Source organism: Spinacia oleracea, chromosome 3 (assembly GCF_020520425.1).
Source record: "Spinacia oleracea cultivar Varoflay chromosome 3, BTI_SOV_V1, whole genome shotgun sequence".
In the NCBI taxonomy this organism is placed as follows: domain Eukaryota; kingdom Viridiplantae; phylum Streptophyta; class Magnoliopsida; order Caryophyllales; family Amaranthaceae; genus Spinacia; species Spinacia oleracea.
In genome coordinates this window covers 145640616-145662539 of record NC_079489.1, presented here as the reverse complement: position 1 = coordinate 145662539, position 21924 = coordinate 145640616, and the positions used below count along the sequence as shown (strand labels likewise).

Genomic DNA, 21924 nt, shown 5'->3' with positions numbered 1-21924 from the left:
CTTAGCTCTCGAAACAACAGTAGCTTCCAACCATGGTCTTTGAGCACTTGTGCCAACAATTTCACCCAAATCAGATGGTATAGCAGAAGGTGTGGCTCTTCCTCTACTATTGCGGATGCATTCCGATGGAGGGATCACATTGTTTGAACCTATCATGTTCTTGCTTCCCTTCGGTCTTCACTTTTCTTTTCACTTTGTCATTGTGTAACTGTATTACTTGAGACTCCCTGTCAATATAAATTTGTAATAAGGATATGTTGTTAAATTTTGTAACAAAAAAATATAAACCATATTGTAAAAAAAAATAACCTATTTTGATTGTTTGGATTGTGTTTGTCTAGGCTGGGGACTATTTCTCCTGTCATGAGCAACACCACCATAATTTCCACATTTATTATCCAGACCTCTTCTTATGTATTCTTTTGCATTCTTGTTTGGATCATCTTGGTCCCTTCTCCTCGTCGTCTTTCTTTTCCCCTGGTCCTTTTTACAATGTCCGAAGGAAGGACCATACCTTCCCCTTCGTGGTTCCAATAGGTAGAACCAAGGACAGGATTAAGTAAGTTGGAATAGGTGGCTGAATAAGTGGAAGTTTTGTACCACTTTGCTAAATACTCCTCGGGTTGTTGGTTCATGTAAATTATACCTGACATAGTATGTGCACATGGAATACTAGTCATGTCCCTGTTAGGTTATGAAAAATATAAATCATATATTTCATGCAGAAAAACCATAAAGCCAGGAATCCAAATTAATTGCCACATAGTCAATTAGCATAATTTAGGATACATACATGTGATGCGTCACTACAACATAATTCATTTCTAGTGGCATTTATCTAGCGGCATTTATTACAAATGCCACTTAATTATATGTTTACACGGCATTTTCTAGTGGCATTTCAATCAAATGTCATCTAAACCCCATTTTCACGTTGGCGGGCTGAATTGCGCCTCAATTTCACTCAAAGTAAATTTGGGAAAGTTAGAAACCCTTGTGAAAAAAATTATAATCCTTTCAGCTACCTCTCTTTCCGCCACTCGCACTCTTCCATTTCCTTTGTCATCTTTGATTCTGAGATCTGTACCACTTCCGGACAATTTAAGTCTTCCAAGCTATGGTAAGCTTCCTTCCCATTGTTTCTCTTCTTTATACAACTTTCACTTGACCATTTTGTTTAATTTTTTGATACTTAGGGTTCGGGAATTATAATTCTTGTTGATGATAAGGTGGATCTGATGGTGAATTTTATTCCTCCTCCCTCCTTACCATTCTTAATTTTGTTGTTTCTTCGGTTTTTATCAGAGTTTTTAGCACTTATTTTTATTTTTATTTTTGAAAAATTGAAATTTATGTTTTATCGGGTTTGTAGGAAGAGATTTTTGCAAAGTTGCTCGACAAGCTCCTCAATTTGATTCCCGGCATCAATGAAATTTCAAGCCTCCCAATCTGATTCATGGGTATCTTTTTAATCTCTTTGTCATTTTCATTCTGTACATGATTTTAAATTAAAGTAATTTTATTTTTTAGTTGAATTGTGTGGGTTTATTACTAATTCATCATATTATAAGTTTGAGTTGATCCTTGTTAAATATATAAGTTTATTTTTGGTGAGAAAGTCTGTCACTTTTGGTATTGCTCTTTCCTTTTTTGTTTAATTTGTTGTAATTTCTCTTTGATAGTTAATGTTCAGTTTAGTCTTAGTTAATATGTTAATGTTTAAGACAAGATTTAGTACTTGATGAATTGGCTTAATTGTGCGATGTACTATTGCAATTGTAATCATGTGCATGTTTTATTGCAATTATAAATCAAAGAATATTGGGTATAGTTGAGTTATGAGAGTGTGTGAGATGGAAGAGATCCGTGTTTTACAAGGTTCGGTTGATTTTAAGTTGGGCCAAATTTGTTCATGTGTTTGAATGTGTTACTATGTCAATTTAGGAGCTTCTTTGAATCCTTAGAATAATGAATTGAAGGCGTGAGAGACCTAATTGTTGTTGAGTAAAGAACTGATTGTTGTCTTTCATTCTATCTCTATTGCCAAGACTACTCTTAATTGCCTTTATTATTTGTGTAAATGTGAAAATGATATGCATATAAGTTTGATTTTTTGCCAAGTTTAATGCTTGTAAATGGGAACTAGTACATGTTTAATCTAATTTTACGGTTGGAATCCTATTTTAGGCCGACATGCTAGGATAAAAAAAATACATTTTATTCAAGCTTGGAAGAATGAACAGAATAAATATGGAGGGTTCTTCAAGCCTTGTGCCTACAATGATGAGAAAGCTACCATGGGACTCTACTGGTAAGAAATTTGTTGGTTCTTAGTCTTATCACAAGTACCTTTGGCTTTGGTATTTATTTTGTTATGGCAGATATGGAATAGATTCATGTTATATTGTTGATCTCAATTTCGTCTAGATGTTGGTTGTATCATACATAGATAATCACATTAACTACGGTGTATATAGCACAGTTAAAGATTATTTTGGTAAGGATATAAGTTTAGGACTCCAAATGTCGCCCGTCCGTAGATAGTCCACAACACGTTTGGATCCGCCTTAGATTCAACCAACTAGGATATTCTCTAAGGTATTATGTTTATTCGAAAAGGTTAATTATTAATTTAGACAAATTATTAAATTCCCACTTGAACTTAATCTATATGAATACTGATTGAATTGTTGTATATCAATTGTGATAATGAACCACGTATTTATAGGGTGGAAATAACGGACTTAGATTTCTACTAGGATTCAAACAACTAAATAAATTAGGATTCTAGTTAAATTAATCCATTAGAATTTAATGTTTAATCAAACACCTAAGTGTTTCAGATTTAACAAAATATTCAAATCGAGTAAATTAGGAAAACGTTATTAAGCAAGAAATCCTAAACGACCAAGGACTTGGTCGTACGAAGCTTCGCAGCCACGCAATCCACAAGGGCGCTGGTGCTCGGCTTGGCGCAAGGCTGGGCGTTGGCAGCACGCGGCCCATCGTGGGCGCTGCTGATGGGCCTTGCCTTGCTCGCGCTGGGCCTGCCTTGCTCGCTGCTCGCGCGCTGGTTTTGCCTTGCTACTCGCTTGCGCGCGCGGGCTTCGCTAGGCGCGGGCTTGGCTTCGTGCTGGGCCTTGCGTCTAGCAAGCTCGTCCGTCGATCGTTTCGTACGTCGCGCTTCCGATTCGTTTTCCGATTCCGGAATTCATTTCCGATTCGAACAATATTTAATATTTCCGATTCCGGAATTTATTTCCGATTTGAACAAATATTTAATATTTTCGATTCCGGAATTTATTTCCGATTCCGACAATATTTCCGATTCCGACGATATTTCCGTTTCCGGCAATATTTCCGATAATATTTTCCGATACGTACCATGTTTCCGTTTCCGGCAAAATCTACGACTTGCATAATATTTATATTTCCGTTATGATCCATATTTCCGTTTCCGGCAATATCATCATTTCCGGAGTATTCATATTTTGCCTTTTGACGATTTTAGATCCCACTGGAACCGAGATCTGTCGATTCCGAATATTCATAAATAGAGTATTCAATTCACTTAAATACTTGATCCATTCACGTACTATTTGTGTGACCCTACGGGTTCAGTCAAGAGTAAGTTGTGGATTAATATTTATTAATTCCACTTGAACTAAAGCGGCCTCTAGCTAGGCATTCAGCTCACTTGATCTCACCGAATTATTAACTTGTTTTAATCAATTAATACTGAACCGCATTTATTAGATTTAGCATTGAATGCATACTTGGACCAAGGGCATTATTTCCTTCAGTCTCCCACTTGTCCTTAGGGACAAGTGTGCATTGCCTAATTCCTTTGTCGCTTGATGCTTGCTCATGAACATAAGGTAAGAGTAGTCATCCTTATTATTTCTAGAGGTATTTCTCATTTTCATAGTTCAACTGATCATAAACAGATAATCATAACCTATGATTCATTTGAGCACAACCATGCATTTTTCAGTTTCTAGCTCTCCGAGTGGCCTTGTACAACTTTCAGCATCTCGTCCCGATTTATGGGAGGACAATCCCAATCTTCTGATCTTGAGGTTAGACTTCGCTTGATAGGTGATTACTTGAGCGTTGTCGTTATAGTCTCCTTTTACGGTGCAACGCTTGACAACGTCAAAGTAACCAGTTCTCAAACAAGTAATCTCAAATCACTCAGGTATTGAGGATTAGTGTCTAATAATGTAATGAAATTTACTTATGACAGATTTTCAACTCTCACAGTAAAGTTTCACAGGTATGTCCGATACTAATCTTCTCAAGTAAGTATCTATGCAAATGATTGCGACATTGCCATGTCCACATAGTTCAAGAAACAGAACTACTAGTCATCTTGCATTCTAGTCGTCTAGCGTTTTCTATGCGTCCACCTTTATAGAAAACTTCCGACCAGGGACCATTTTCAACTTTTGACATTCAAGTTCACTTGATAGAAATTTCTTAGTCACAGGACTGGTTCTAAAAGTCTATCTTGAATATATCGTCAAATTGAAAGGACTGGTCATTTAATACTAAACCAAGATTAAATGGAATATGAAAAGATAAATGTTCAACCCCAATGTTTTACAACCATGGGCCTCAAACCCTACTTTAAAACAATTAGTGGAATTCAAAACTATGCTTGATTTCCAGTGCCACAATGTGAGTGTTGTTTCTCACTCGTCGCATAGGTTTAGTTATCACGCTTTGCCAATCTTTAATATCCTTTTTCATTGAATGCCTTTCGAGATAGGATAATAAGATCTTTTGAGTATGTTTATTTTGTGATATAGTCTTTCTTGCTTCAAGAGTGGTTCTACGCATTTTGCAATGAAGAACCATCAAATCAGCAGACGTGTGATCTACCCAAGTTCAGTGAAGAACTCTTTAACATAAACAACTCTGTTTCATTGCTTCTTAGGCAATAATTAATTTTGCTTCAACTGTATAGGTTGCTAGTGATTCTTTGTTTAGATTTACTTATCCAAGCAGTTCATAGATATGTGGAAGACTTTCCATCTGTATCTCAGAACATAGAAATTAATGTTTAATTTCCCACGCAACAACTCATGGTCTTCAATCCATGTTGCCATTTCAAAACACGATGCATGTAGCTCGTTCTTGCCAATGGTTAACTCCAAAGGGATCTTGCTTGATCCTTTGCCAGTGTTTATGCGTGTAGCATCAATATTTAGCATATCTTCATTTTCTTGAATCAAGAACTATTACTTATGTACCTTTGCAAGTACCATAAGTTTTTCTTGATCTCAATCTAGTTGATCTTTACTTAGATCAATAGAGATTGGTATATGTTCGTCATGCCTAAAGCCATACGATACATTTTTGGGGATCCTTATCATACATGATAAATTCCTTTGCAGAATAATTCCCAATTGAATTCTATTTATGTAACTTTAGCTATCCAATTTCAGTAGATACTGAATCCAGCTAAATTCTTCGACATATAATATAGGTGAAGAATCTCGTTAGATTCTTTGATGTTTAACTTAGTAAATTCTTATACATAGTTCAAACATTTATTACTTAGATTTATTCACATGGGTCGAATATCTCCAATGGAGTCTTTCGTGTTTGATTTAGTAAATGTCATTACTTAATCTAAAACAATATTATAAGATCTTTGTAAACAGATCTTAATACCCATTATGTACTAAGTTTCGCCTTGGTCCATCATTGATGAATATTTTCAAATCCAAGTCATTAGCTAGCATTTGAATGTTATTTCACAATAGAGAGATATGTGTGTGATAGACATAGGACCAATTAAGTTTTACGTACTCCCACTGAACTTCTTATACATTTATAAGATTCATGTACATTTTATGAAACTAAAATACTTTTAGCTTCACTAAAATATAGTTCTAATTCCCAATTGCTTGCTTAAATCCATACCCGAATTTCATAAGCTAGCATTCATTTTAAGTGTTATTTGGATCCACAAATCCTATGACATACCATGTACATAGTTTCTTCCAACACTTGATTGAGGAAGATGTTTTGTCATCCAATTGCAATATGTACCAATTTGCAATCATTGCTTGATTTATAGACTCGAGCATTACGATTATGCATGAGGTTTCAACACAATCCACGTCGTAAATTTGCTTGTAACCTTTAGCAACTAATCTAGATTTGTGTGTGAAGACACAATTCTATGTTTGATGGTTTTTATCCTTAAAACCAATTTACAACCAATAGGTGTGAAACTTATTCTTGCAAATCAACAAAATTTCAATTTTGTCATCAAAACACTATGTATTTTTATGGCCTTTAACCAATTAAACATTAAGTCTATATATGGCCTCTAACCATTTTAGGGAGTCTACATTTCGTCATAGCTTTTTACAAGTCACAAACTCATTACCATTCTTGATAATAGTCTGCCTGCAAGTTGTAGGTTTCTTCACTATCTAATAGAAGATTCTCATAGTTTCATTGATCTGAACTCTATGCCTGCAAGTTGTAGGTTTCTTCACTATCTAATAGAAGATTCTCATAGTTTCATTGATCTGAACTCTATGCCTACATAGGTATAGAACATCAAATAATAGAATATTAACAGACACTTTAAAGTCCTTTGAATATTCTGTTCTCCTTGAAGCACTTGTAAAGTCTTCTAAGAGATGTCTATTCTTAAAAGCCACTTCTAAATTCCTTAAAGAATAAGTGTTCGGATTTTCTAAAGAACTTCGAAAAGCCTCCGGAATATCCGTTTATGTTTGTTGTTCGCCTCGAAGACTTTCGAGTTCTATTTTCTCCCACTTGTCATTTTGGAAACGGATCTACAAAAGGACACCATTTCGGGAAAACAAACATTATGTTCTCAAAAATTCGTGGTAGAAACAATACCCTTGTGTCTTATTTGAATAAATCACAATGAAACATATATCTATACTTGGGCCTTAGTTTGTTGAATAACAAATAGTAAGCTCCCACTGAGTTTAGCAACTCTTTAGATATATATAATTGAAAAAGTATTCTGAAATTATTTTTTCAATAGTTTTGACGAATTTGGTTTAGTTTGGTGGTAGTTGAGCATTTTGTTTAGAAATTAGAGGAAAATTTTGTATGATTCATCCTTGATCGAATCAAGTACTAATTGACTCCGATCTTTCCAATTTAGATATACCATATCTTATGGAGCTCGATCGTGAAATTACAACACTCTATGATTTCTTGCCAAGTGGATGTTTTTATACTTTTCTATGAATCTTTGAACTAGCCAAACAGATTCAAACTTATATCACTTTGAGTAAATAAATCCATATTTACTCAAAACCATGTGAAATAATAAAGTCATAAAATCTTTCTTTAGCTTTGAACTATATTGTCTAGGTGTTCTAACAATAGTTCATATCTTTTGTTACTTTCAACAAGTAAGACTAGCTTGTCTTGAATGATCTAGAAATCAATCAACTTTCAAAAGTCCATCAAAATAGAGCTTTAGAACGTTAACTTGTTGATATGGTCTAAGCAACAATGGCAAAGATTAGTAGAACTCAAATCAAGGGGTTGATTTGAACCTAATAAAGTTCTTATTGTTAAAGAGTTGTTTGTTTTATTCGAATTTATTGTTCCGGCAGGTGTGAATAAAATGATTCCAAGATCCTTAAATCATTGAAGAATTAAGCACATTATGTATTTAGACTCAATTCTAAAATATTTTAGGTAAGCAAACCCTTTGCTAATAGTCTAGAAACTACTCTTGGTTGATAGGTACGTCTAAGAACTTATTAGGTAAACCTATCTGTTTTGCCACGACATAAAAGGACTCCTTATTAGGTTATGATACATATGACAATTCATAAATCATGCGGAAAAAACCATTAAGCCAGGAATACATATTATTTACACATAATCATTTAGCATAGTTTAGATGCATACTCTTTGTTGCGTGCCTTCCCTAGCTGCGCCCGAACCGAACAAGAACAAGTCTTTAGGACTCCAAGTGTCGTCCCTCCGTAGATAGTCCACAGCACGTCCGGATCCGCCTTAAGATTGACCAACTAGAATCGCCCTTAAGGTACTCTGAATTTTCGGCACTTTATAGGCAATTGTATGACTGAATTTTGCTCTCAAAAACTCACTTTGAATACTTGAATGCTCGATGTAAATATGTGACCCTAGGCACCTATTTATAGAGTTATGGAAAAGGATTTGGAATCCTATTAGTATACTAATTTATTTAATTATAATCTTACTAGGACTCTAATTAAATAAACTAAATCTTTTAGGATTAGATTTAATCATATGACAAATCCCGGTAGCTTTAGGATTCGAGTAGCACACAAACACACACGCACGCACAGCAGCCCACGAGGGGCGCCATGCGCGCGCGCGCAGCCCGCAAGCTCGCAGCCCACTGCCGCAAGCCCACACGCTGCCGTAGCCTTGGCGCGCGCTGGGCCTGCCTTGCGGTGGGCCTGGCGCAGCCTTGGCTGGTGCGTTTGTGGCGCGCTGGCTTGCTGGGCGAGGGCCCGGCTTCGTGCTGGGCCTTCGTCTGGCAGGCCTCGTCCGATGCTAATTCGTACGATACGCTTCCGATTAATTTCCCGATTCCGGAATTCATTTCTGATACGAACAATATTCAACATTTCCGATTCCGGAATCAATTTCCGTTTCGAACAAATATTTAATATTTCCGTTTCCGGAATTATTTTCCGATTCCGATAATATTTCCGATTCTGACAATATTTCCGTTTCCGGCAATATTTCCGATTCCGGCAATATTTCCATTTCCGATAATATTTTCCGATACGTACCATGTTTCCGTTTCCGGCAACATCTACGACTTGGATAATATTTATATTTCCGATACGATCCATATTTCCGTTTCCGGCAATATCATCGTTTCCGGAGTATTCATTTCTTGCCTGTGACGATCTCAGCTCCCACTGAAACCAAGATCCGTCGATTCCGAATATCCATAGATGGAGTATTTAATGCCATTAAATACTTGATCCGTTTACGTACTATTTGTGTGATCCTACGGGTTCAGTCAATAGTAAGCTGTGGATTAATATCATTAATTCCACTTGAATTGAAGCGGCCTCTAGCTAGGCATTCAGCTCACTTGATCTCACTGAATTATTAACTTGTTAATTAATACTGAACCGCATTTATTAGACTTAACATTGAATGCATACTTGGACCAAGGGCATTATTTCCTTCAGTCTCCCACTTGTCCTTAGGGACAAGTGTGCATTTCCTAATTCCTTTGTCGCTCGATGCTTGCTCTTGAACATAAGGTAAGAGTTGTCATCCTTATTATGTCCAGAGGTGTTCCTCGGTTACAGAGTTCAACTGATCAAATAAACAGATAATCATAGCCTATGATTCATCCGAGCACGGCCATGCATTTCACAGTTTCTAGCTCTCCGAGTGGCCTTGTACAACTTTTAAGCATCTCATCCCGATTTATGGGAGGATAATCCCAATCTTGCGATCTTGAGATTAGACTTCGTTTGATAGGTGATTACCTGAGCGTTGCCTTTATAGCCTCCTTTTACGGTGCGACGGTTGGTCAACGTCAAAGTAACCAGTTCTCAAACAAGTAATCTCAAATCACCCAGGTATTGAGGATTTAGTGTCTAATAATTTTAATGAAATTTACTTATGACAGATTTTCATCTCTTACAGTAAAGTTTCATAGGTCTTGTCCGATACTAGTCTTCCCAAAGTAAGTATCTATGCAAATGATTATGACATTGCCATGTCCACATAGTTCAAGAAACAGAACTACTAGTCATCTTGCGTTCTAATCGTCTAACGTTTTCTATGCGTCCAATTTTATAGAAAACTCCGACTAGGGACCATTTTCAACCTTTGACATTCAAGTTCACTTGATAGACATTTCTTAGTCACAGGACTGGTCCTGACAGTCTATCTTGAATATATCGTCAAATTGAAGGGACTCATCATTTAATACTAAACCAAGATTAAATGGAATATGAAAATGAATTTCATATATGATAAATGTTCAACCCCAATGTTTTACAACCATGGGCCTCAAACCCATCTTCTAAAACAGTTCATGGAATTTCAAAGCTATGCTTGATTTCCAGTGCTACAATGTAAGTGTTGCTTCTCACTTGTTGCATAGGTTTAGTTATATGCTTTGCCAATCTTAATATCCTTTTCATCGAATGTTCTTCGAGATAGATGATAAGATCTTTTGAGTATGTTTATTTTGTGATCTAGTCTTTCTCGCTACAGTGGTGGTTCTACGCATTTCTCAATGAAGAACCATCAAGTTAGCAGACCTTTTTCTTGCTTCAAGAGTGGTTCTACGCATTTTTCAATGAAGAACCATCAAGCCAGCAGATAGGTGATCTTCCCAAGTTCAGTGAAGAACTCTTTAACATAAACAGCCCTGTTTTATTGCTTCTTAGGCAATAAGTACTTTTACTTCAACTGTTTAGGTTGCTAGTGATGCTTTGTTTGGATTTGCTTATCCAAGCAGTTCACAGATATGTGGAAGACTTTCCAGCTGTATCTTAGAACATAGAAATTAATATTTTAATGTCCCACGCAACAACTCATGGTCTCCAATCCATGTTGCCATTTCGAAACACAATGCTCTTTAACTCGTCCTTGTCAATGGTTAACTCCAAAGGGTCTTGCTTGATCCTTTGCCAGTGTTTATGCGTGTAGCATCAATATTTAGCATATCTTTATTTCCTTGAATCAAGAACTATTCCTATGTACCTTTTCAAGTACCATAAGTGTTCTTGATCTCAATCTAGTTGATCTTCACTTAGATCAATAGAGATTGGTATATGTTCGTCATGCCTAAAGTCATACGATACATTTTTGGCGATCCTCATATTATATCATACATGATAAATTCTTTTGCGGAATAATTCCCAATTGAATTCTATTCATGTAACTTTAGCTCATTCAATTTTCAGTAGATACTGAATCCAGCTAAATTCTTTGACATATAATATAGGTTAAGAATCTCACTTAGATCCTTTGATGTTTTAACTTAGTAAATGCTTATACATAGTTCAAACATTCTTTTACTTAGATTTATTCTCATGGGTCGAATATTTTCAATGGAGTATTTCGTGTTTGATTTAGTAAATGCCATTACTTAATCCAAAACAATATTATAAGATCTTTGTAAATAGATCTTAGTACCCAGTATGTACTAAGTTTCGCCTTGGTCCATCATTGATGAATAATCTCAAATCTAAGTATTTAGCATTTGAATGTTATTTCACAATAGAGAGATATGTGTGTGATACACATAGGACCAATTAAGTTTTATGTACTCCCACTAAACTTCTTATATATCTATAAGAATCATGTACATTTTATGAAACTAAAATACTTATTAGCTTCACTAAAATACATTTCTAATTCCCAATTGCTTGCTTAAATCTGTACTTAGATTTTATAAACCAGCTTTTTTTTTCAAGCATTTATTTGGATCCACAAATCCTATGACATAGCATGTACATAGTTTCTTCCAACATTTGACTGAGGAAGATGTTTTGTCATCCAATTGCCATATGTACCAATATGCAATCATTGCTTGAATTATAGACTTAAGCATTACGATTTTGCATGAGGTTTCAACACAATCCACATCGTGAATTTGCTTGTTAGCAACTAATCTAGCTTTGTGTGTGAACACAATTTCATGTTTGATGGTTTTTATCCTTAAAACAAACTTTGCAACCAATAGGTGTGAAACTATTCTTGCAAATCAACAAAATTTCAATTTTGTCATCAAAACATTGAGTATGTTTTATGGCCTCTAACCATTTAAAACATTTGAGTCTATATATGGCCTCTAACCATTTTAGGGAATCTGGGTTTCGTCATAGCTTTCTTACAAGTCACAAACTCATTAATCTACATGATAATAGTTTGACTGTAAATTGTAGGTTTCTTCACTATCTAATAGAGGAATTGCATAGTTTCAGTGACCTGAACTCCATGTTTCTTCACTATCTAATAGGAGAATCTCATAGTTTCAGTGACTTGAACTCTATGCCTACAAGGGTATAGAACATCAAACAACAGAATGTCAATAGCCACTTAGAAGTCCTTCGAATATTCTGTTCTCCTTGAAGCACTTGTAAAGTCTTCTAAGAGATGTCTATTCTTTAAAGCCACTTCTAAAGTCCTTAAAGAATACGTGTTCGGATTTTCTAAAGAACTTCGAAAAGCCTCCGGAATGTCCGTTTATGTTTGTTGTTCGCCTTGAAGACTTTCGAGGTCTATTTTCTCCCACTTGTCATTTTGGAAACGAATCTCCAAAAGGACATCATTTCGAGCAAACAAACATTATGTTCTCAAAAATTCGTGGTAGAAACAATACCCTTGTGTCTCATTTGAATAAATCACAATGAAACATATATCTATACTTGGGCCTTAGTTTGTTGAATAACAAACACTAAGCTCCCACTGAGTTTAGCAACTCTCTAGATATATATTATCGAAAAGATATTCTGAAATTTCTTTTCTATAGCTTTGACAAATTTAGTTTAGTTTGGTGGTAGTTGAGCATTTTGTTTTAGAAATTAAAGGAAAAGTCTTTATGATCCATCATTGATCGAATCAAGTACTAATCGACTTCGATCATTCCAACTTAGATATGCCATATCTTATGGAGCTAGATTGTGAATTTTACTACACAATCATTGATGATCATTCTTGATTTAAGTAATCATCAACATGATCTAACCTAGATCTTTATGATTTCTTACCAAGTGGGATTTATACTTCTGAATCTTTGAACTAGCCAAACAGATTCAAACTTATATCACATTGAGTAAATAAACCTATATTCACTCAAATCTGTGTGAAATAATAAAGTCATAAAACCTTTCTTTAGCTTTGAACTCTATTGTCTAGGCGTTCTAACAATAGTTCATATCTTTTGTTACTTTCAACAAGTAAGACTAGTCGTCTTAAATTGATCTAGAAATCAATGAACTTTCAAAAGTCCATCAAAATAGAGCTTTTGAATGTTAATTTGTTGATATGGTCTAAGCAACAATGCCAAAGATTAGTGGAACTCAAATCAAGGGGTTGATTTGAACCTAGTAAAGTTCTTTAAAGTTTGTTTGTTTTAATCAAGCATATTGACTCAACCTGTAATTGACCATTTCATTCAAATAAACAAACAAACATTGTTTTTGTTTTTCTTGAATGTGAGTCTTTCTGTGTTTGAAAACAGAAATTTAGGTATGTTGATTATGGAACAAAATAGCCATTAAGTTCCAGCCTTTGAAAGGACTTAAAACAAACTAGATGACCCTACAACTAATGTAGCATTGCCATGCTTCATTTCCCACTTGTAGGTCATTAGTGTATCCTAGCTTCCATTGTTTGAGTTATTACCGAAGTAAGAACCTCAGGCGGTATATGATACCAAGGAAGTTTGATTGCTAGGTCACTTCTCTTTAAACATAAACTTATGGGTAGAAACGGAATCGTAAATTCCTTTCATTTGTTCCTCGTTTTCCTATTTCTTATACCCTTTCTTATAGTCTTAAGAATCGATTTCTTTAGTGTTGACTTTTATAATTTGTTAGACATGTCCAATGTCACCAACAAGGTTTTTACCATTTTAATTTATGTTGAATATTTTGCTTCAACTAGATGATCTTACCAGAAGCTTCTAAAGTTCTCTAAGCATCGATCTATTCGAATGTCTAGGGACTAGACTCATTCGAGAATTAAATGGACAAGGATTTTTAGGTTGTTAACCATTGGTAAAGCTGAGCGTTTAAGCTCAATACTTTATGATCTCAAAACTACAGTGTATTTTGAATTCACAAGCACCAATTGGTTTGCCATTCGATTTTGATACTCGAAAACAACCATAAAAGTCGCTATAAGAAACGTACATTTTAAATTGCTCATTTTCTCTCATTTCCGTGAATCGTTCTTGGATTCACTACCAATCGAGGAAATTTACTGTTACCTTTCTAAAAGGATTTATTGCAGTGCAAGATATTTAATTATAAACAATAATTAAAACATTCATTGAAGCATGCAAAGTCTAAACATTTATCATGAATAATAACTTGAAATTAAAGCAATCATGCAATTCAAACAAGTTATTAGCATTTTATTCGAATTTATTGTTCCGGCAGGTGTGAATAAAATGATTCCAAGATCCTAAAATCATTGAAGAACTAAGCACAGTTTGTCGACTTAATCCTAAAACATCTTAGGTAAGCAAAAGCCTTTTGCTAATAGTCTAGAAACTATTCTTGGTTGATAGGTACGTCTAAGAACTTATTAGGTAAACCTATCGATTTTGCCACGACATAAAAGGACTCCTTACTTATATCGTTGAGTTTCACCAAAACTAACATGTACTCACAATTATTTGTGTACCTTGCCCCTTTAGGACCAATAAGTAACACCTCGCTGAGCGAAAACTATTACTAGATTGATGTAAAGGATATCCAAGCAAGTGTATATTTTGGCATGGCACCTTTTAACTCAATTTTTAAGTTTGGAACTTAAGGCTCTTACTATGTCGGTTAGATTTTAAGTGAACTAAAATCCTTAATCATGCAACATAATCAAGCTTTTGATCTATGCATTTTAAGACATATTTAAAAGCAATAAATAACTTAAAACATGCATAAGATAAATGTGATCTAGTATAGCCCGACTTCATCTTGAAGCTTTAACTTCAAAGTCCGTCTTGAAAATCTCCGTGGGAGGCACCATTTTCTTCAAATAGGATAAGCTATAATTAAAACTAATTACAACTATTTAATGGTACGCATACCATATTTGAATTGAAAAACAACTTTGGTACTTTAGACCAATTACATTCAAATTAATGGTACGCAGACCATATTTTCTATCCTATTTGGGCCATACTAGTCACTTCATAACCTGCAAAACAGTACATATACAATATATACCATTCACCCATTCATTAACATGAATGGCCCACATAGCTGGTTAGTAAAACACATTATGCATCACATAAACATTTGCATCAATTAATCAAGGGAACCAATAATCTACAAATTATTCAGTCCTTATTAATTCTAATCAAGTTGTTTTAACCTTAAGGATTTGTAGACCTAATCAAGAGTTTATGACTAAAAGGGCTCCCACTTAAACCAATAAATTCATATGCTTTACTAAATTTAAACATAAAAATGTATTTCTAGTCTAACCGGAAACATACAAATTTAATTAAAATTTAAAGCTCATATAAATTTATAATTGAATCCAAAAAGTTTAATTTAATTTCAGTCGTATTTAAATTAATTCATGATTTTAATTTTAGTAAAATAATTAGAATAAATAAAATTTATTATAATTACAATATTCAAAATTAAAATCCAAGAAAATAATTTAAATTATTAATTTTAAAATTAATTAAAATTACGTAAACTGAAAATTTCAAATTAAAATTTCAAAACGATCTAATCGCAACGCAACAACCCTACGCAACGTACGCCCATGGGCCACACGCACACAGCCATCGCTGGCCATGTGCGCGCAGCCCATGCGCTGCGTCGCATCGCTGCTGCTGCTTTCCTTCGCAAGGCATCACGCGAGCTGGTGCTCGCTGCGCGCGCCAGCACTCGATGCACGCGAGCCATCGCTCGCTGCGCTCGCTCGCCAGCGCTCGCTTCATGCGAGCCAGCGCTTGCTGCGCGCGCTTGCCAACGCTCGCTTTATGCGGGCAATTGCTCGCTGCGCGCGCTCGCCAGCGCTCGCTGCTGCGAGCCATTGCTCGCTGCGCGAGGCATCGACGCTGCGCGAGGCATCGACGCTGGGCGTAGCACTCGTGGCACGCGAGCTTGCGCTCGCTGCGCGCGAGGCTCCGCACGCTTGCGCGAGGCAGTGCGCGCTGTGGCGCGGCTCGCTTGCTGCCCACACGCGACTGCGGTGCCTTGCTTTCGCCCTCGCCCATTCGTTCATTGCACACAGCCCACGACACAAGGCAGGGCTGCTGCCTTGTGCTCGTGCACCATGGCCTTGCTCATTGCATTCGTGCCGCATGGGCGACGAGCTCCCTTGCTCGTCGTCACATGCCCGCACTATACAACACCCCTTAAGGGTAACAAGTAGCGTCCATTGCTTTGTGCGTGCAAGTTATATGGGCGAATCGCATAAAATTTAAAAATTTATATTTAAAATTAATGACAAATTAATAAATAATATTAATTTCATAATTTTAGGGCGAAAAATCGAAAATTTATTATTCAATTGATTTCCGATTAATATGGATTCAAGTCTAGGTAATAAAAATTTAAAATTTATCATAAATTTACAATTTTTATGGTGGTTTTTAATCATAGGTATCTAATTAAATTATAATTAATTATGAAAATCAAATTAATTCTAAATTATTCTAATTTTCAACAAATTAATCATAATTACAAATTAGATTGCATAATTAACAAGGCTAGGCATTCAAACTTGTTAAACATATACAGTAGGTCAATAAAAAATTCAAGATTTATCAACAAGAATCGCAAATATTTAATTTAACATCTTAAATTTACGAAATTTTGCATTCAAAAAACTAAAACCTCCGAAAAGTCATAGTTAGGCTTCGAATTTGAGAATTCTGAGTTCGGCAGAAAAAGACTATTTTTGTCAAAATTTTAGAATGCCTTTTACATGCGGAATTGACACAAAAATCACTCCATTTGGATGAGTAACGAAGAAACTGCCGAAAAACTGCGTACGTATAATTAAATAAACGCAATTTGCAATTAATTAACAATTACGAAAATTAATCACCCCTTTTAATTCTTGCAAATTTGTAATATTTAACCATGTTCATGCAATTTAGATTATGAAAATAATAAGAGGCTCGTGATACCACTATTAGGTTATGATACATATGACAATTCATAAATCATGCGGAAAAAACCATTAAGCCAAGAATACATATTATTTACACATAATCATTTAGCATAGTTTAGATGCATACTCTTTGTTGCGTGCCTTCCCTAGCTGCGCCCGAACCGATCAAAAACAAGTCTTTAGGACTTCAAGTGTCGTCCCTCCGTAGATAGTCCACAGCACGTCCGGATCCGCCTTAAGATTGACCAACTAGAATCGCCCTTAAGGTACTCTGAATTTTCGGCACTTTATAGGCAATTGTATGACTGAATTTTGCTCTCAAAAACTCACTTTGAATACTTGAATGCTCGATGTAAATATGTGACCCTAGGCACCTATTTATAGAGTTATGGAAAAGGATTTGGAATCCTATTAGGATACTAATTTATTTAATTATAATCCTACTAGGACTCTAATTAAATAAACTAAATCTTTTAGGATTAGATTTAATCATATGACAAATCCCGGTAGCTTTAGGATTCGAGTAGCACACAAACACACACGCACGCACAGCAGCCCACGAGGGGCGCGATGCGCGCGCGCGCAGCCTGCAAGCTCGCAGCCCACTGCCGCAAGCCCACACGCTGTCGTAGCCTTGGCGCGCGCTGGGCCTGCCTTGCGGTGGGCCTGGCGCAGCCTTGGCTGGTGCGTTTGTGGCGCGCTGGCTTGCTGGGCGAGGGCCCGGCTTCGTGTTGGGCCTTCGTCTGGCAGGCCTCGTCTGATGCTAATTCGTACGATACGCTTCCGATTAATTTCCCGATTCCGGAATTCATTTCTGATACGAACAATATTCAACATTTCCGATTCCGGAATCAATTTCCGTTTCGAACAAATATTTAATATTTCTGTTTCCGGAATTATTTTCCGATTTCGATAATATTTCCGATTCTGACAATATTTCCGTTTCCGGCAATATTTCCGATCCGGCAATATTTCCATTTCCGATAATATTTTCCGATACGTACCATGTTTCCGTTTCTGGCAACATCTACGACTTGGATAATATTTATATTTCCGATACGATCCATATTTCCGTTTCCGGCAATATCATCGGTTCCGGAGTATTCATTTCTTGCCTGTGACGATCTCAGCTCCCACTGAAACCAAGATCCGTCGATTCCGAATATCCATAGATGGAGTATTTAATGCCATTAAATACTTGATCCGTTTACGTACTATTTGTGTGACCCTACGGGTTCAGTCAAGAGTAAGCTGTGGATTAATATCATTAATTCCACTTGAACTGAAGCGGCCTCTAGCTAGGCATTCAGCTCACTTGATCTCACTGAATTATTAACTTGTTAATTAATACTGAACCGCATTTATTAGACTTAACATTGAATGCATACTTGGACCAAGGGCATTATTTCCTTCACTCCTTACTTATATCGTTGAGTTTCACCAAAACTAACATGTACTCACAATTATTTGTGCACCTTACCCCTTTAGGATCAACAAGTAACTCCTCGCTATGGCGGAAAACTATTACTTATACTGATGTAAAGGTTATCCAAGTAAGTGTTATTTTGGCATGGCACCTTTTAACTCAATTTTTTAAGTTTGGAACTTAAGGCTCTTACTATGTTGGTTAGATTTTAAGTGAACTAAAATCCTTAATCATGCAACATAATCAAGCCATAATCTCATGCATTATTAAGACATATTTAAAGCAATAAATAACTTAAAGCATGCATAAGATATAAATGTGATCTAGTATGGCCCGACTTTATCTTGAAGCTTCAACTTCAAACTCCGTCTTTGAAAATGGATTGGAAACTCCGTCTTGAATTTCACCATGGGAGGCGCCATTTTCTTCAAATAGGATATCCTATAATTAAAACTAATTAATTACAACTATTTGATGGTACACAAACCATATTTAAAATAAAAACTTTGGTGCATTAGACCAATTTTACATTCAAATTAATGGTACGCAGACCATATTTTCTATCCTATTTGGGCCATACTAGTCACTTTCCATAACCTGCAAAACAGTACATTTACAATATACCATTCACCCATTAATTTATCAATGAATGGCCCACATAGCAAGTTAGTAGAACATATTATGCATCACATAAACATTTGCAACAACTAATTAAGGCTTCCAATAATCTACAAATTATTCAATCCTTATTAGTTCTAATCGAGTTGTTTTAACCTTAAAGGAATGTAGACCTAATCAAGAGTTTAGTGACTAAAATACTCCCACTAAAACCAAGAAATTTACATGCTTTACAAATTTTAAACATAAAATTGTATTTCCTAGTCTAACCGGAAACTTACAAATTTAATTAAAATTTAAATCTCATATAAAATAATATTTAAATCCTTTAATTTTATTTTCAGTTGATTAAAATTAATTAATTTAAATTTTATCAAGGTTTTAATTTGAGTAAAATAATTAGTATAAATAAATTTCTAATAATTAAATTAAATTTAATTAAAATCGTTTTCAACCGAAACATAAACTAAACGACCCAACGCCAAGGCAAGGCCATAGGTCGAAGCCCATGCCTCGCCCAAGCACCAACTCCGCAGCGCCATGGGCCGCGTGCATGAAGCAGCGCCCAAGGCCCACGTAGCTGTGGCCGAGTGATGCACCATAGCAGCGCACAGCTTCGTGATGTGCCTGCTGCCTGCTCGTCGCTGGCTGCGCGTTGGGCCGTGGCTTGCCCTGCGACACGCGAGCTCCCTTGCTCGTTTGCTACTGCCTTGCCTCGTGCCTAGGGCTACGATGCATCGCTGCCCAATTTGCTCGACCATCCACACAGCACACACGGCACATGCCATTGCCTGTCGCGCATGCTTGGTTGCACATTGCCTCGTACCGCATGGGCGACGAGCTCCCTTGCTCGTCGTCGCATGCCGGCACTATACGACACCCCTTAAGGGTAACACTTAGCTTCCATTGATTCGTGCGTGCAAGATTGGTGATCGGTTTTATAAAAATTAATAACTTTTATACTTTAAATTTAATCGACAAATTAATAAATCATATTAATTTCATTAAATTTGGGCAAAAATCGAAATTTTATTATTCAAATTAATTTCCGATTACATTATTTTTAGGGATTCAAATCTAGTTCATAAAATTATAAAACTTTTCAATTTTAACAAATTTTATGGTGGTTTTAAATCATAGGATCCTAATTAAATTGCCAATTAATTTTGAAAATCAAAACAAATTCTAAATTATTCGAAATTCAACAAATTAATTACAATTACAAATTAGGTTGTATAATTAACAAGATTAGGCTTTAAAATTGTTAAACATATACAGTAGGTCAATCATAGATTCAAGATTTACATACAAGATTCACAAATATTTAATTTAACATCATAAAAAGGACAAATTGTTTTTTACCACCTAAAAAATCCAAAAATTGTTTTTTACCACCTTAAAAAAAAGTTGTATTTTACCACCTAAAAAAAATTAAAAGTTGTGTTTCACCACCTAATAACGGAAAATTTAAAAAAACCGTTATATTGGGCCACAATAACGGACTTATTTCAGTTTTTTATCACTTATGCCCACGATTTCATTTCTCTTCTCTGGTCGTTCTGTTCTAATTCTTCCCTTCTTCAAATTTTTTTATCCAGTAATTTCTTATTCTTCCCTCCATTGATTCACGGAAATAAAATTTCTCCAATTGATAATCTTTCCAGCTTTGCAAAGGAGATTCAAGAGGTTCTTTAAGGTATGATTTATTTGTTTCAACAATAATATCTCATCAATTCGTAATAAGTAATTTAAACGATGTTAATTGAGTTAATAAACCAATTTGTGTGTGTAATTGATCCGGAAACATGATGTGTGTATAATTTGTGTGTGTAATTTGCTGAATTTATGATTTAATGACTTAAATAACCCCCCAAATTGCAAATAAAATTTAGGGTTCATAACAATTTTGATCGAATTGGGGATTTCTTGAATGTGATTCGTTTTTTGAAATTAAAGTTAGGAAATTCTAATTGAATTTATTATGAACTAATTAGGATCGTTTTTGTATGTCAATGATAGGGGATAATGTCTGCTCTTGGTTTTTCTCCTTCAAAGGAGAAAAAATGTGGTTGTGGAGTTGCTCAGGTTGACTGGTTGGACTAGGGAGAATCCTGGGAGAAAATTCAGATCATGCAGGTTTACGATCCAATCACAGAAACACGAGGATGCAAAGCTTTCGAGTGGGTGGATGAACCAGATGGAACAGCTTGGCAAACAAAGGTGATCAACAATGATGAAGTGTGAAGTTAGTGATCTGAAGAGGGAGGTTGATAATTTGAGTGAGCAACAGAGGTGTCTGCATAATGAAATTGATAACTTGAAGGTGATAAACAAGGCTATGAGTAGTGACAGAAAGAAAATGAACATGGAAGTGGGACATGGGGCAAACTCAGTGAACACCTATGTTGTAGTTGTTGTCATTTGTTGTTTCTTTATGATTTTCGGAATGTTTTTAGTGATTAAGATAGGCTAGTATAGCTGGTTAGGGTAAGAATCAACCATTCTCAAAGTAGTAGAGCGTTTAGATTGTTGAATTGAAGTCGCAATGGCTTGAAAAATGTAATTTTTTGGTGTATGAATGGAATAAAATGCAGCTTCTGGTTTATTAAACATAGTTGTTTTCCCGTTTATTAAACATAGTTGTTGTTGTTGACATTTATTGTTTGAATGTTTTTATTTATGTTCAAGTTTTATAAACAGTATAATACTTATAAACGAGGCCGGGGAAGAAAATCAGCATAGCAAATCAGCAGCAGATTCATGACCAAGTTAACCTAAGTGAACTTTGGTCATAGATCTGAATCTGCATAGCAAAGCAGAACCAACATAGCATAACAACAATAACTTGTGCTGTGTGTAGCAGCAGATTCAACACAACAACAATACAGTTTAGTACCAGCAAATTGTGCAGACCAAGATGCTCACTTGTACCTAATTATAGTACCTCAAACACATAGCCCGACTTTTATTTACCGTACCTCAAACACATAGCATGGTACAACAACAAAATACAGCAGTAACAACACATT

General features: G+C 35.6%; 1 long non-coding RNA gene across 7 annotated transcripts; it reads left to right on the top strand.

Annotated features, from left to right (window-relative positions):
- Positions 1 to 900: 900 nt before the first annotated feature.
- On the top strand, positions 901 to 21070 carry LOC110792688 (uncharacterized). Of its 7 annotated transcripts, none has more exons than XR_008931213.1 (7): positions 901 to 1120; positions 1197 to 1241; positions 1373 to 1460; positions 2188 to 2311; positions 18340 to 18404; positions 20560 to 20591; positions 20915 to 21070. It is a non-coding gene; the product is annotated as an uncharacterized lncRNA (long non-coding RNA). The 7 variants fall into 7 exon arrangements; XR_008931212.1 differs by having other exon boundaries at positions 20494 to 20591; XR_008931211.1 differs by lacking the exon at positions 18340 to 18404.
- The last annotated feature ends 854 nt before the right edge of the window (positions 21071 to 21924 follow it).